Genomic DNA, 14,920 nt, shown 5'->3' with positions numbered 1-14,920 from the left:
TCTAATGAGAATGAAAAGACAAACCACAGACTGAGAGAAAACATTTTAAAAACATATGATAGAGAACTTATATTTAAAATACATAAAAGGGCGAAGATTTAAGTAAGAGTCAGTGTGTTTAGAAAGCATAGGAAGCGAGTTAGGCAAAGAGGTTGCCCAACATTACATGTTTAACGCTTGTGCTGACTTTTGACAGAGCTGTCTTCTGGACTAAGCCGTTCCTCCTTTTCCACCTGTCAGTAAGACTGCCTCTTTCCCTGTCTCCTAAGAAAGATCCCTTTGCGCCTGGCAGGGTTAGCTTCAAGTCTGTAGGCTCGTCCTGCTGAATATTGCAAAGTGCCACTGCCCAACTGGCCCTGTCTCCTTTCCATGTGATGCATCTTGAGAAGATAGCCCCTACTCATTCCTGTCCCCCTACCGTGCCTCTTCTTCGTGCCACAGAGCTCCCAAACTAACACTTGTGCAAATAAATGGAGACAAATCAAATGAGAACAAACAGAGTTCCTTATTCAGAACTTTCTATGTAAAGGGAGTCAGCCACCACTGCTTGCATTTGGCAGAACTTAAAAGACAAATAGTGGAGTGGGAAAGCCTTGTAGTAAAGAAGGAAGGCTTCGGGCATGCTGTGGAGCTTGATGGCATGGGGAAGCAGGGCGTCTTATATGATTGGTTTGGGAAACACATTGGGCTTTCTCTGGTTGGTTCTGAGCTGGAAGTGGGTACAAAAAATGAGGAAGCTGGCGTTCACTGAGGAAGGCCTGACCTGGTTTCTGCAGAGGTTGTGGTCAGGGTTCTATTGTCATAGATGGTCTGGCTACCGTGCGTTTGTATATTCAGTCCCTCACATTAAAGGCTTTGGCGACTCCTTGGAAACTCGGAATGCTTCTCTCAAAGTTTTGCTACCAGGTGGTTAGTCAAATGAGAAATTACTGTATTGCAACCCAATCCAATGTGCAGATGCATACCTTACTGAATAGCAGATGCAAAAAAGGGGGGTTGTGAATATAATGATAATTGTCTGTGGGAGTATAGTTTATCTTTTTAAGGAATATCTTTAACGTGTATTTATTTTTAAGTTTAAAATCCATTTGAAAGCATTTCAGTAAGGCAGAAATAAAATAATCTGAGATAAAACTATAGTTTCATTTGTGTAAGAGGTAAGAGTGGAGCACCTTTTAAAATAGTGTATGTCGATATCTAGAACGTGCTGACATAGATGTTCTAGATATTCTATTCCAAACTGGAAAGTTAAAATGAAAAAATTAAAAGGAAAAGTAGAAACATTATGAACAAAGTATGATCACAGACTAGATATGGATGAGCTACTGGAATATTTGTGTTATAAAAAATTTCAACATGTCACTAACATTTTTAAAACGGATTAGGAAACAATGAGGGTTTCAACATGGTGTCACTACTAAGAATAAGAATTAGCAAGCTTCTAGTGACAAGGATCTTAAAAGACGGTTTCTTAAAATAAAAGAGTAAAGGCTATATAAAAAATGTTGACTGTTATTTGGCAGATGGTTGATTTTTAATTTATACATATCAGGTTTAGTCCAAGGTCTGCCACATTTCTGATACTTTGAGCTTCAATTTTTCACTTTTCAATTTTTCTCTAAGCCTCAATTTTTGCAGATCTAAAAATAAGATGACTATCTTACAATAATTTGGGATTTCAATGGCAGTAAGCATATGAAAATATCTAATATAATATCTTTGGTTTTTATACTCCTCTCTTGAATATCTTTCAAATGTGTTTATTTCCCCATTTCTCTCTACCCCCTCCCAACCAATCAGTGCCACCCAGCTCTCCTTAGTCTGGACCATTGCAACAGTCATAAACTTATCTCCCTTACTCCAATTTCTTCTCAAAATTGCAGAATGGTCTTTTAACAAACTTCACATGTAGTTTTATTACTCTTCTACTTAAAATCCTTCAGTAGTTAACTCTTTTTCTTCAGAATAGAGTTTAAAACTATTAACAAAGCCTGTAAGGTCTGTCATGATCTAGCCCAGCCCACCTTTCCTAGCTGTTCATTGCTCCAGTGACACTGGACTCTTTCTTCAATCGTGCTTTGTTCTTTTCTATCTCAAAGAATTCACACCTAGTATTTCTAATGTCTGAACATTCTTCTTCCTCTCTTTATGCTTCTAATTCTTGCTCAACTTTCAGAGTTAGACTTATCCGCCACTTCCTCAAAGAACTTTCGAGACTCTTCAGCCTAATGTTAATATCACCACTATATTTTTACATAACATCCTGTACTTCTCCTTCACAAAATTGATCATACTCTTGACCATTGTTTCAGCTGACTTGCCCTTCCTAGCTTCTTTCTTATGCCATACAACATCAAATGTAATTCATTTTTCAGGCAAATGAAAACTGACATTTTTAATCATCTACTTATGTTGCATCATTTTTCTAAAAAGAACTGCATGCAACTAGAAATATCTAAGTCACCAATGATTTAAATTTCTCTTTAGAGATAGAATAAGGCAACTCAAAGTAAGTGTGTGTGTGTGTTTTCTGTCTGATCATAACATGAAAATAGCCTGTTGAAAGACTTCACTTTAAAGCGCCACGAAATAGACAATGGAAGAATGACATGAGTTCTCATTTTTCAGACTTTTGCATAAAAGCCTTTAAATTTATTGACAGCTGCAATATCTTTCATTTCGCCATCTAAGAGCAAAGGACCATTTCTCAGTAAACAAGACTTCAGACAACTATATGTCTAAGTATATTTGATAGATAAATGAATAACATCAAACTAATGCTCTGCTTAATGGCTGTACTACTTTTCCAGCACCCATTCATTTGTGTGTGAATGCACTGTAAGTGTAGGTGGTCTTCCAGTCAATTATACTTCAGCTCAGCATGACATGAGGGGTACACAAAAAAACAACCTCCTTGAGGAAACAGTAATGGAGAACAACAGGACAGATAATCATGCAGGATTAGAACATTGCCTCATAAATCTGCGGTGATGCTGACAAGATTTCAGCTTTGAGAATGACAAACCTTTCCTCTTACTCACGCTGTGGCGTGGAAGATGCTAGGCTAATGGGTTCATTCTGCCAAAGCCATCATCTAACCAATGCATAATTTTCAAAAGAAATGTTTCTATACCGTTTTGTATTCATCTACAAAATGACAGTGTTTTGGTCTTAAGCCAAACTGTTCTTAAGGGATTTGACTAAATTATAAAAGAAGAATTTTAGCTAATAATTTTCATAAATTGTTACTACTACACAGGAAAGTCACATCACTGTTTATAAAAGTTTAGTCACATTGTGCTAACTCTTCAATTCAGGGAAACCTTGTCAATGTAATTGTAGCCCAATGTACACGTGTAAATCACAGGATTTGGTTTCAGAATAAACCTTTTAACAAATTGCAAACAGTTAAAGGTCTAATCACAAATCTGAGTTTCTGAGGTGAGGAGAATTTGACAAGGAGCCGGTGTTTTCCAGACCGTGATATTAATTTTCGTGTTTTATCTGGTTAATTTATACAGCGATAATAATGATTAGCCAGTCATTCACCAGACCTGATCAATGATGTAGTAAATGGCTGTGGATAAAAAAGGCAGCCCAAAGTCCCCCAAGGTAATTGTGACTTTGAAAGTACTCATGGATTCCATACTCTGTCTTTTGAAAAGGTACTAAGCAAAATTAAGATATTAAGAATTATTTAATTTTAACACTTTAACTGAACAACAGAATTAAAATGTTTAGTTAACTGAAACGATAGTATCTAATCACAAATTATTCGTAAAGAATTGACCATAAAACCTACAGAGGCAGAAAGTAGATCTGTGGTGATGTAGGGCCAGGGGTGAGAATAGGAAGTGACTGAAAATGGGCACAAAGTTCCTTTTCTGTAGTGTTGGAAATGCTGAAAAGTAGATTTTGGTGATGTTTGTACAACTCTGTTAATGTACTAAAAATTATTGAATTGTACACTTAAAATGAGTAAATTATATCTCAATGAAGCTGTAAAAAAAAAATCAGAGCATTTTAACAAAGGCATCTTGTCTTATAATGGTGTCCATGGGCCTTGAGCTCTTCCTATAGTAGGCATTACTTTCAAATCTCCTGCCTGGAGAAGGTTTTCTGTGAATCTATGGGGATTAACCAATAGAAAGTGGATTTAAACGAGAACCTTTATTCTTCAGTACACAGAAAGAACAGAGGGCAACATGTTCTTTCATTTTTCAAAAGGTATTGAAAAGATATTTGATGATCTGATATTGACTAATGATGTGTATAATATTCTATGGTATATTATATATCATATTCTGTGGTGTATAAAAGTATACCACATTTGCAAACAATTGAGAGCACATTTAAGCCACAGGGTTTATCAGCATTATAAATCAACCTTAATATGGAATTTAACTAAAAATACCATATCATAATCTAACTTTTCATACATTTCTTAAAAAGTTTTTAAGTGAATGACATCTACAAGAGAGAACAGTCTTGACTATTAAATTATAAAGCAGAAGAGGGAAGTTTAAATGGCTAATTAGTAATCCTCATCTTAAAGTAAACAGAATATTTAGAAATGTGTGGAATTCTCAACGTGTGGTAAAAGTGATATTTACCCCGTTTGTAGAGTTATGTTTATATTTTCTCAAAGTAACACACACACACAGACACACTCACACACGCACATATGTGGTTTATAAATCCAGTGGCACATAAGGATTTATAAAGGAAAGCAATAGTCCTATTGTCCCATTGCTCCTGGCCCCGCTCCCCTGCAACTTTACTTTTTTAACAGTTATCTGTACCTGTTATTCAATCGCTTACTTTCACAACTCCAGATTATATGTTTATGGCATTATATATTAATTTATTAACTGTGGATATTATCTATTGACTGTTGCCATGAAAAGTGAGGACATAGCATTTCAACACCATGGTAACTTCATCTCTGTTCATGTTCACCCTCATTGTTTTGTTGTGGACTATCATTTTAATAGGACCTTGAGAGAAAGAGGACAAAACCACATATTCTCGGCATCTGACTGGAATGGAACCTGAAATGTCAGGGTCTTTTCATAAAGGCTTGCTCGTTCCATGAAGCCGTGGATTTAATGCGCCTGCCCTGCTCGCTGAGTCACCCCTCTCCTGTGTCCCAGAGGAGCTCTCCAGTCAGGGTGGACTCTAGTCTTCCTGTTCCCATGCTCTCACATACCCTGTCATCATAAATCTTATCGATTTTTCCTCATTTAAGCTTTTCACTTTCCCTTTTTTAGGTTTATTCACCCTATCAACCTAGTTCAGGTTTGTATAATCGTAATATAATGATAAAAAAATTAACTAGCTTTCTCCGAACATTTGTAATAATACCTGGTAAAAACATGAAATAAGCAGATACTTCACAAGAGGTAATTTATTGCCTTACTTTAATTGAATAAACACTCGTAGTCAAACAAGTGTGAATCATATAAACAATGTCTATTGGGAAATCAGATTGATACTGCATCCATTATACTAGAAATGGATACAACTGTTACGAAGTGTAATTGTAAACTTCTCAATACCAGCAAAAGTGTCTCTATTTGGCCCATTTTGTTTCTGTGACTAGATGTGGCTTTCCCCTTGGAAGGCGGGCGGGCTTTAACAGTGCTGTGTTCTGCACTCATCATCTAGTCACTTCCCAGTCTATTCGAATGCATTGGAATAATTAAGGAGTGAAGAAAATCACAGCTGTAACAGTCTTCAGCACATGCTAAGCTGTATTTAAACACCACACACTCTGATAGGAAACAAACGTTGAGAATTACATCTTCATTTTCTCATTTAACATACGCAATCAGTTACCAAAATAGTTTGATGAGGGCACCAATAAACCTCAGTGAGAGCATAAATGCAGATGGGTAAAAGAAAAAAGCAGTCAGTGAAAGCAGGCAGATTAGTTGTGAAGCTGCCTTCCCATTTCTGATACATTTGCATACAAATTGATCTGGAAATCCATCAGCGGACCCCATTAATGAGGTCAAGAACAACATGCAGACTTAATAAACGCTGCTGAGGCTCTTGGTTAACTGTATCCGGGGATGAAAACCCAAAATATGAAATTTTGCTTTCTATTGCATTTCCCTCCTTTCTAGAATAATTTCTACCATAAGATCATAATTAAATGTCATTTAGAAGTTCCCTCACTTTTCATTTTTACTCCCAAACTATTGATGTGTGTCATACTTGTCACTTTAATTGAACTTGGAGACATAACTGACATGTGGTGGAATTTGAAATGACGATATAACACGAATGCATTATTTCAGAAGTCTGAGCAAAAATCTGAGTCTTTGAATTAAAATTCTTGCTAAGGAAATAGAGAGGAAATATGAATATTAAAATTTTCCCTCACTTCTCTGTCTTTATTGTTTCTATGCATTCATGTCACAGCTATCCTTTATTTGAAGATACCATGTCAAATCATATTCTGTAATATGACAATTAATAAAAAGTCATATTCTACAATTTTCTTATTAAGTAAGGTTTTAAAATATTGCATTATGTAGTTCAAACACTATTTATGTGACTTAGCACATATTTACATAATGTGCAATGGAGTTGAGGGAATAAAAAATTTTGGTGAAGATGCCACATGCTGTGCATATTAGCTTTTCCTGACCCTGTCGCTTTTCTATAAACCCCAGTCAGTGTTTTTTTGCAATAAATTTTGATAACAAAACTTGCTCCATCCTCTCACAAGGTTTTTCCTATGAATATTAAAATGAGTATGTGTTAAAATGTAATCTGCTTAGCAATCCTGACTTTTTTTCTTCTTTTTGAGGAAGACTGGCCCTGAGCTAACATCTGCCACCAATCCTCCACTTCTTGCTGAGGAAGACTGGCCCTGAGCTAATGTCCATGTCCATCTTCCCCTATTTTATTTGGGACCGCAGCATGACCTGAGAAGCAGTGCATAGGTCTGCACCCAGGATCCGAACCAGCAAACCCCAGGCCCCCAAAGTGAACTTTGGAACTTAACCACTGTGCAACCAGGCCAGCCCCAGTCCTGACTATTCTCTAAGTAATATGACATAGATGAATAAAATATGGAAGATTGGATAGAGACATTCTTGGTCAACTTTACAGTATTTCTGACTTCTCCTTATTCAGTTGCTGCTTTATGATACTTTGTAAATGTAAGGTTTGTGTACTGGAATTTAGACAAACAAAAGGATATTTTCTGAATCTGTTTATCCATAAAACCTAAGTACTACAAATGCTTATGGACATTAATTTTTAAAAAGTTTCTTCAATTTACATTTAAATTATGTTTCTAAATTTGAATTCAGTAGTCAAGGGCACCACTTTATTTCTTCATTAGTTTCCTGTTTTTCCCAAACTTATTCTGATGGAGTTACTAAAGGAAAAGAAGGTGTCACATTATTTATAATTATGATTCTATTAGAAATACTTGAAATTCATTTGCAAGAGATTAGTATAACAACACTGATGAAGATGTCAACACGCTTTACAAACATCATCTATGTTTTCCACACAGTACTCTCTAAAGTCTTTAATTGAACTTCTCAAGGCTGGAACTACACTGAGAATTTTTTGGTCTGTTTCACATATCATTGCTAGAAAATAAAATATTTGTTGATGTGATAACAGTTCCAGTTGGGAGTTACATGAAATCGTGTGTTACTAAAATATAAACAAACATCAGGAAGAAACAGGCACGCGTAAAAGCCGTCCTGCACCGCAGCCGTGTCCCAATTAATGGACCTGAATTGTCCGTTAAATCTCAAGCTGCGACAGATATTGTTCCTCCATATTAGGACACCCTGGAATCCTCTGAAGTGTAGCAGCATGTGCCACCCCCAAAATGTGACTGTGGGAGCTCAGGATATGTCACCCCAAATGTGCTGCTTCGGCTATACGGATTGTTTTGAGCTGTAGGCACTTGGAAAACAGCAGGTGCAGGAAGCAGCTTTCTCTGAACTCCCCTTATCTGCCTAAGGACAGATCCTCAAAGAACACAGTTGTCATAGATGTCCTCCCAGGGAGTCACATCAATCGAGGAAGATTGGTTCTCATCACAGAAGAGGAAGGTAGAAGTTGACACCACACCCAGACAAACTTTGTCACAAACTATCATACCTCTTATTTACTCTTCTAAGGGCCAAAATTCATATACTCTCCCCTAAGAGGCCTGCATCTCCCCTGCCCTTTCCCCATTAAGATGGTATTTAAGTCTAAATTCTAATCCACCTTGTGGAGTTACCTTTCCCCGGGCATCTCCAAGTATACATGACGTTTACATGTTAATGCATTTGTTTGTTTTTCTCTTGTTAATCTGTCTTCTATCATAGGGGGTCTCAGCTAAGAACTCAGAAGGGTAGAGGGAAAACTATATTTCCCCCCATACCTCCTTCAATTTGAATTTAACTATTATCAGAAAAAGGACAAACCACAATCTGGTTATGCATTCAAAAATTGATAACGCACAGCTGTGACTGCAAGAGTCAATGAACGACTATACTAACTGTATGCAACACTGCCATCTATGAGAATGGTGCCTACTAGAGTTGTGCCGTGCCCAATAGGCACAACCATATGTGGCAGCCCTGAGTATGATGACATCATCTTTCTTGGGGTGAATTTTATAGCAGCCCTTCCAGATCATTCTCTGCCTTATAATTTTGCTCCAGGATGCTGACATTGATGAATGCCATTTCCAGGGTGCCAGGTTCTCTGGCTTTCAAAGAAGGGCACGAGCACAAGGCTGGAGGATCTTAGTAGTAAAAGATCAGGGTGCTCATTTTTCCAACTTTCTTCCTGTTGGGTCTCTATTTTATCGGCTGTTCTGTTGTTCTTTCTGTTGCCACAGCTAGAGTCATGCAGTCCAATTCTCTGTGTTCACCAGAACACTTCTCATTCATCTTGACCCTTCAAGCCTAGGAGCATTAATACTTCTTGCTGTTACAAGTCTTTGGGTGCTTTTACATCTTGTTGGTTCCATTAAGCCTCTTATCACCTCTGTCAATAGTCCTGTTTTCACTATTCTTCATCTAACATTTTGAATATGTTGTCTATCCCCTCATCTGATCCAGGTTGTTATGCATTATTTTAAATCCAAATATCATGGAGAAATAATTTATAAAGAGACATTTCTTTGCGAAAGCTTGTGATAAGTAGCTTATTTGTTGATATTTTATACAACAATCGCTACTTGAATGGAAGGTGTGATTTCCAGATGAATTATGAACCTGGGTTAGCAAGTGCAGGTACATGTCCTCCACATCTCTTTCTGTGTCCCTGGCAGAGCCATATATCCAGCACATGCTGCTTTCCACTGAGTTAGGATGTGACCTTACACTCTTTATCAGCAGTGCTCCAGGCAGTCTCTACCAATGGTGGTCCGAGGTCTGCAGTTTCTGAGATGCCTCCATCCCGTCTGTGTAAGCCATGTCCTTTTACTTGTAAATCCAGTAGCTTCTCTCTTCAAAGGGTGTGTTCGGGTCTGTTTTCATTGCTAACTGCACATAGTATAGCCCACCCTGGCTGTTAATCTTCCTGTACACTAGCTTCTTGCATAATACGTTGTACTTTCTTCATTTTACCCAAACTGTTTCCTTCACTTACCTCTCAAACTCTCCCACAGAGCTTTGGATTTCTTTCTTCTTAATAAACACATTCCTTGTATCTTCAACCTCATTCTTTTTGTTCTACCTTTTTGCTTTAACTGAGATGTGGATCTTCCTAGAAAATGCTCCTTTTTGTTCTGGAACTATCTGAAATGTTTGCTATGCTTATATCCTTATCCTCATCATCATAAGGCTAAGTGTGAAGGATGAGCCCTAAATCCACAGTCTTTCCCAGGCCTTCCATCCAGATTATTACCTTCATTAGACTTGACTAATTGCAGCTTGTTCCATGCAACTTAGTGGATCTCTTCCCCCTGTGCAGATTGTCATCTGATTTTGGCCACTTTCCCTCATTTACTGAAAAGTTTAGCACTTTGACTATAGTCTTATCTTCTACCATAAACACCAACATCTTGGATGACTTTAGCATCCACATAGGATGTTCTCCTTATACGAGGCATTTTAAAGAAGCAATCTAGGTCAGGGGTAAAAATGTGGACTGTGTAGGCTGCCTGCCCACCTCTTTTCTGAGGCAGACAGCTCCAATCCTGGACAAGATGCTAAATTGTTAGTGCCTTAACTTTCTCATCTATGAAACAGGGATAATACAATAACCCATTTTAGGATTGTTAAGAGAGAAAAAAATCATAGATAAAATGATACTGAGTAAGGGTTTGATCTGCACACCACAAGATAAAAGGCCAAGTAGGCGGTGGTGGAGAAAGAACTTCAATAAGCGATAAGCTGGCATAGCGAAAGATGGTGGACTATCATCTTAAAACACCCATCGTGAAGGAAACTGATTTGGAAGTGTTTCAGTTAGCTAAACAGTGTTGGGGAGAGGTCTCAGGAGTGTCAAATGGTGGATGCCCACAGAACGTTGGGCGCCTCTCTGTAGCGGATCTCTGAATGCAACCTTACTGGGGAATCTAAGAAAACCTCAGTTACCTCTTTACCTGGGACAGAAGGAACAGTTTGAGCAGAGCACATCAATTTTCTGCGAACAACTCATTCTTTTTACTGGGTCAGATTAGCTTGCATCCACGCAATTCCAAGCACTTTTCCAAAGCACGTTGTGAGAACAAGATGGGGAGGGGAGCAGGCAGCCTTGCAGGCTGAAGTTCTGAGAGTCTTCTGTGCAGGGGTGAATGTCTTTCACACTTCTTATGATGTGTGAAGCTTACAGTCAGTCATTTTAGCTTCTCAATGCCTCTGCTGCGTGACGCTCAGTCAGGCAGAGGGCTGTCAGCAAGCTGCTCTCTTATCAGTGGTCCTCCTGAAGTTCTGCAAGGCAAGCTCAGAAACGTTGGTTACTCTGTTTCCTGAATTAACCTTGTGGGTACAGGCACAGTTTCATCCTAATGAAACTTTAACTTTAAACAGGGTAACTTTAACTCCTTCAACCTCTGTTTCAAAAATACTATCTAGGTCGTAACAAGCCCTCAATAAATATAAGCTATTATTACTGTTAATTCCTTTTTCGTCCTTAACATCTCTACAACCACACACACTCACAGCCTCATCTTGAACTTTATAGTCACTGAGAATTGCTGAACCTGTAAATATTGTCATCTCAAGATTCACAGTCTCCGATTAAACCTCCTTCCTCCGGCTTACTTCTTCAGTGCTGCCCCTGTGGCTTCATCCACCTTTAAGGAGACTTTCTGTCGCTGACCCCATTATTTCAGCTGAAGTCTTAGGCCGCAGAGCTTTTCTTCAATTTTAACCACATTCAGATTAGATTCCTAGAAGTACCATTTCGAGAACACTCTTGCCATTGTCCCAAATTACCTTGACTTTCCGTCTTTTCATAACACTTGCCTGGGCAAAAACCACAGCTCTGAATGGAACCAAATACCTACTGTAGCCAGGCCTGCTCCCAAGCGGCTGAGGATTGTTGGGTATAGTTACAAAATAAGTGGATGGTTCAACCATTAAAGAACAATCCTCAACTTCCATTAGGCCCTACAAATGACTTTGCTCCTTCTAAAAGAAAAAAATAGAAGCCTTATCACAGAGGCTCCCTTCAATACTACAAAAACTACCGAATCTTTTTCTCCTTTTCTCCCTCCTGTCTGCTGCAAGAGAAGAGCAGTGCACAGGCCTCAAGTCCACTTCTTTGGGTGCTGTGGGACCACCCCTCATTCCTTCTCAGGGCCGTTACTCCACCAACTATTCCTTTACTCTTGTTTTGCAAACTCTTTCTGTCCCTGGGGTCTTCCCATCAGCCCTTAAACACATCAAGTTTCTGTCTTGGGCCCCACTACCTCCTTCACTCACAGACCTCTATCTCTCCTTTCACACACACCCAAACTGCTTGAAAAAGTTTTTAAATATTTGTTAGAGATGTTTTACATTCTCTACTGTATTACTCATATGCATTCTTTGACAGTGTTCCATTGTCATATCCATCATTTTTCTGACTTAAAGAGGTTTTAATTTATTTAGAATATTTTCTTTGATCTTCTTGCTATGTGGCCCTCATCTCCACGGCCATGTTTGGAAAGTGGCAACATTTTCCACACCTAATTTGCTTGATCCCCATCTGTAGTCTATGCTGCTGAATGCGCCTGTCTTTTTGAAATCATCTTCTCTTTGCACAGATTATGTGACCTTGTCCTGCTGTCCTCCTATCTCTAGAACTAGTCCTTCTCAGACACCTTCATGCTTCCCCTCTCCTCTTAGGCTGTTCATTTTAGAAAACCCTGAAAGCTGTCATATACCCTATTTTCTACTCATGATATATTCTCTTGTGAGGCCCTTTTGTCCAAAACTGGGCCTTCAACTATGACTTCTATGCAGAGGGTCTCAAGTTGATCTGAGGGTCGGATTTTACATTTTTGCAACAATCTCAAATTTTAAAAATGGAAAAGATAGTTATTTCAAAATATGTTGCAACGAAATGTTAAAGGCTCAAAAACAGAAAGCTACTTTTAAAAAGAGACTGTGTTGCAATGGTGGCGCATTCCAAAATGATACATTTGATAAAGAGTGAATAAGGAGACATCCTTTTAATAATGAACACAAAAAGCAGTGGAATTACACAGAAGTACTTGTTTGAAAGAGATTCAAAGATTATAAATCTGGATGATCTGTTATTCCTCTAACGCAAAACTATACGCACTTGCTTAGTCATTGCACTTAATTTCTTAAACAATTTATCATTCCCTTTCATGTTTAGTTTCAATAAAAATACAAAGCAGTATCACCAAGAATACAGACGAAAGTGACGGATACTTGCTGAATATGTTTTGGCTCAGTGAAATGAAATGAGTATTAGTGGGATGGCAGAAGATAAACTGCAATGACAGGTTCAGAAGAATGTATGTTTGTTGAAGACCAGGTTTCAGAGAGACCGGTAAAATTTGGATTACAACATAGTGTATTCTATAAATTCAGCATTTTTGTAAAAAATGATAGTATTTAAACATGATACAAGTCACTATAATTTACAATTGTGTATAGGACTGTTTGAAAAGAGAGTCGTATAAGTCCAGAAATTTCTAACCTATAAGGAATATTATTTCATTTACAGTTGCCCTCTAATTGAACGCTGAATTAGGGTTGCTATTCTTCACTGCATAGCTTAACTGCTGCTAATATCTAAATGGATCTGACTGCTTCCTATTCCTGTGCTCAGGCTACTTTTGGCTGACAACCCAAACTTGCAACAAATATCTTTCAAAAAACCTGTGACTAGCTTAATTGGCTCACCAAAAAGAAACCCCTGCTGTCTTCCTTTCTGTATATGTACCCAGCCCAACTCAGCTTCAATATTGATAGCCTGCTATTCAATTCACAATCTTTCTGTTGAAAGATAAGCTCCATAAATATACTGCTCTCTTCACTGCCCCATTGCTCTGTTGAATCTTTCCAGTGTCAGCTTAGTAGTCATTACTCTGAGAAACCTTCCTTGAACTTCTAGAATTGGTTAGGAATGTCTCTGTATTATGCATGTTCCCTCTCCCTACAAACACACACACACACACACACAGAGGCACACGCGGGTACACATACTAACATAACTCTGAGCCCCATCAGGCCTGAGCTAGTCAATCACTGTCTCTGGGAAGGTTTCTCAGGTAGGGTTAGGGGATTCAATAGCAGCTCCCACAGTTCTGACATCAGAGCAAAGCACGTGATCATTTAAAGTCTAATCGTCCATCACCCCACTGTAACTGCAAGTTCCATGAACTTAAAGCTCTCTTAACTTCCTTCCAGTGACTACTCGGTTTATATATTTATTTGATCACGTATTTGAGCCTCAGAGAAAAAAAGTTAAAGTTTAAAAAAAGGTGGGAGGAAGAATAATTTCCTTTTCAAACAGAAATAGCCAAAATTGTAATCATTTGATGGATAGGACCTTTCATCTTTTCAGGACAGTTTATCATAGCTAACATCACGTTAGTATCATAGCTAATAATACTCACAGTGCAATGAGCATACTGTAAAGATTGGACTGAAGCCCCAAGGATCCAAGACCTGGACTGCCCTGCGGCTGTGCTACTAAGGAGTTGAATGTGTGATCCTGACTGATTCTCTTTCTTCTAGACTTGAATTTCTCCAAGTGGAGGTTGAGTAGGGTTGGGCAAGACTAGTGGTTATTACTGATGCTGGGTTAGTTTCCTGAGTGATGGTAAAAAAGTCACCAGACACTTGGTGGCTTAAAAGAACAGAAATTTCTCTCTTACTCTTCTGAAGGCCAGAATTCCTAAATCAGTATCACAGTCCAAAATCAAGGTGTCATCAGGGCCACAGTCTCTTCAGAGCTCTAGGGGAGAATTTCTTCTTGACTCTTCCAGCTTCGGGTGGGTGCTGGCATTCCTTGACTTGCGGCTGCATCACTCCGGTCTTCAAGACCAGCACCTCCAAATTTCTCTCTGCTCCCTCTTCATGTCACCTTCTCCATAGGGAGTCAAATCTCCCTCTGCCTCTGCCTTCTAAGGATACATGTGATACATTTAGAATCCACCCAGCTACTCCAGGATAATCTCCTCCTCTCAAGATGCTTACTTTAATCATATCAGAAAGGAACTTTTTCCAAATAAGGTGATATTTACAGGTTCCAGTGATTAGGACTGGGTATCATTGGGGGTGGGGCATTTTTCAGTCTATCATAGTAGGATTAATTCATACGGCTCTTGCTACTGCTCCTGCTGCTGCTACTATTGCTACTACTAACAGCACTGGGCATCTCCATCTAAATGAAGTATTGTAAGGAAAGCTTATATGCTCAATACGTAAGGCAGAGCTGCTCTGTTTGCAGCAAAGAGGGTCACAGTCAATCTTTCTCCATC

This window comes from Equus asinus, chromosome 3 (genome assembly GCF_041296235.1).
Source record: "Equus asinus isolate D_3611 breed Donkey chromosome 3, EquAss-T2T_v2, whole genome shotgun sequence".
Lineage (NCBI taxonomy): Eukaryota > Metazoa > Chordata > Mammalia > Perissodactyla > Equidae > Equus > Equus asinus.
This window is presented reverse-complemented; position numbering follows the sequence as displayed.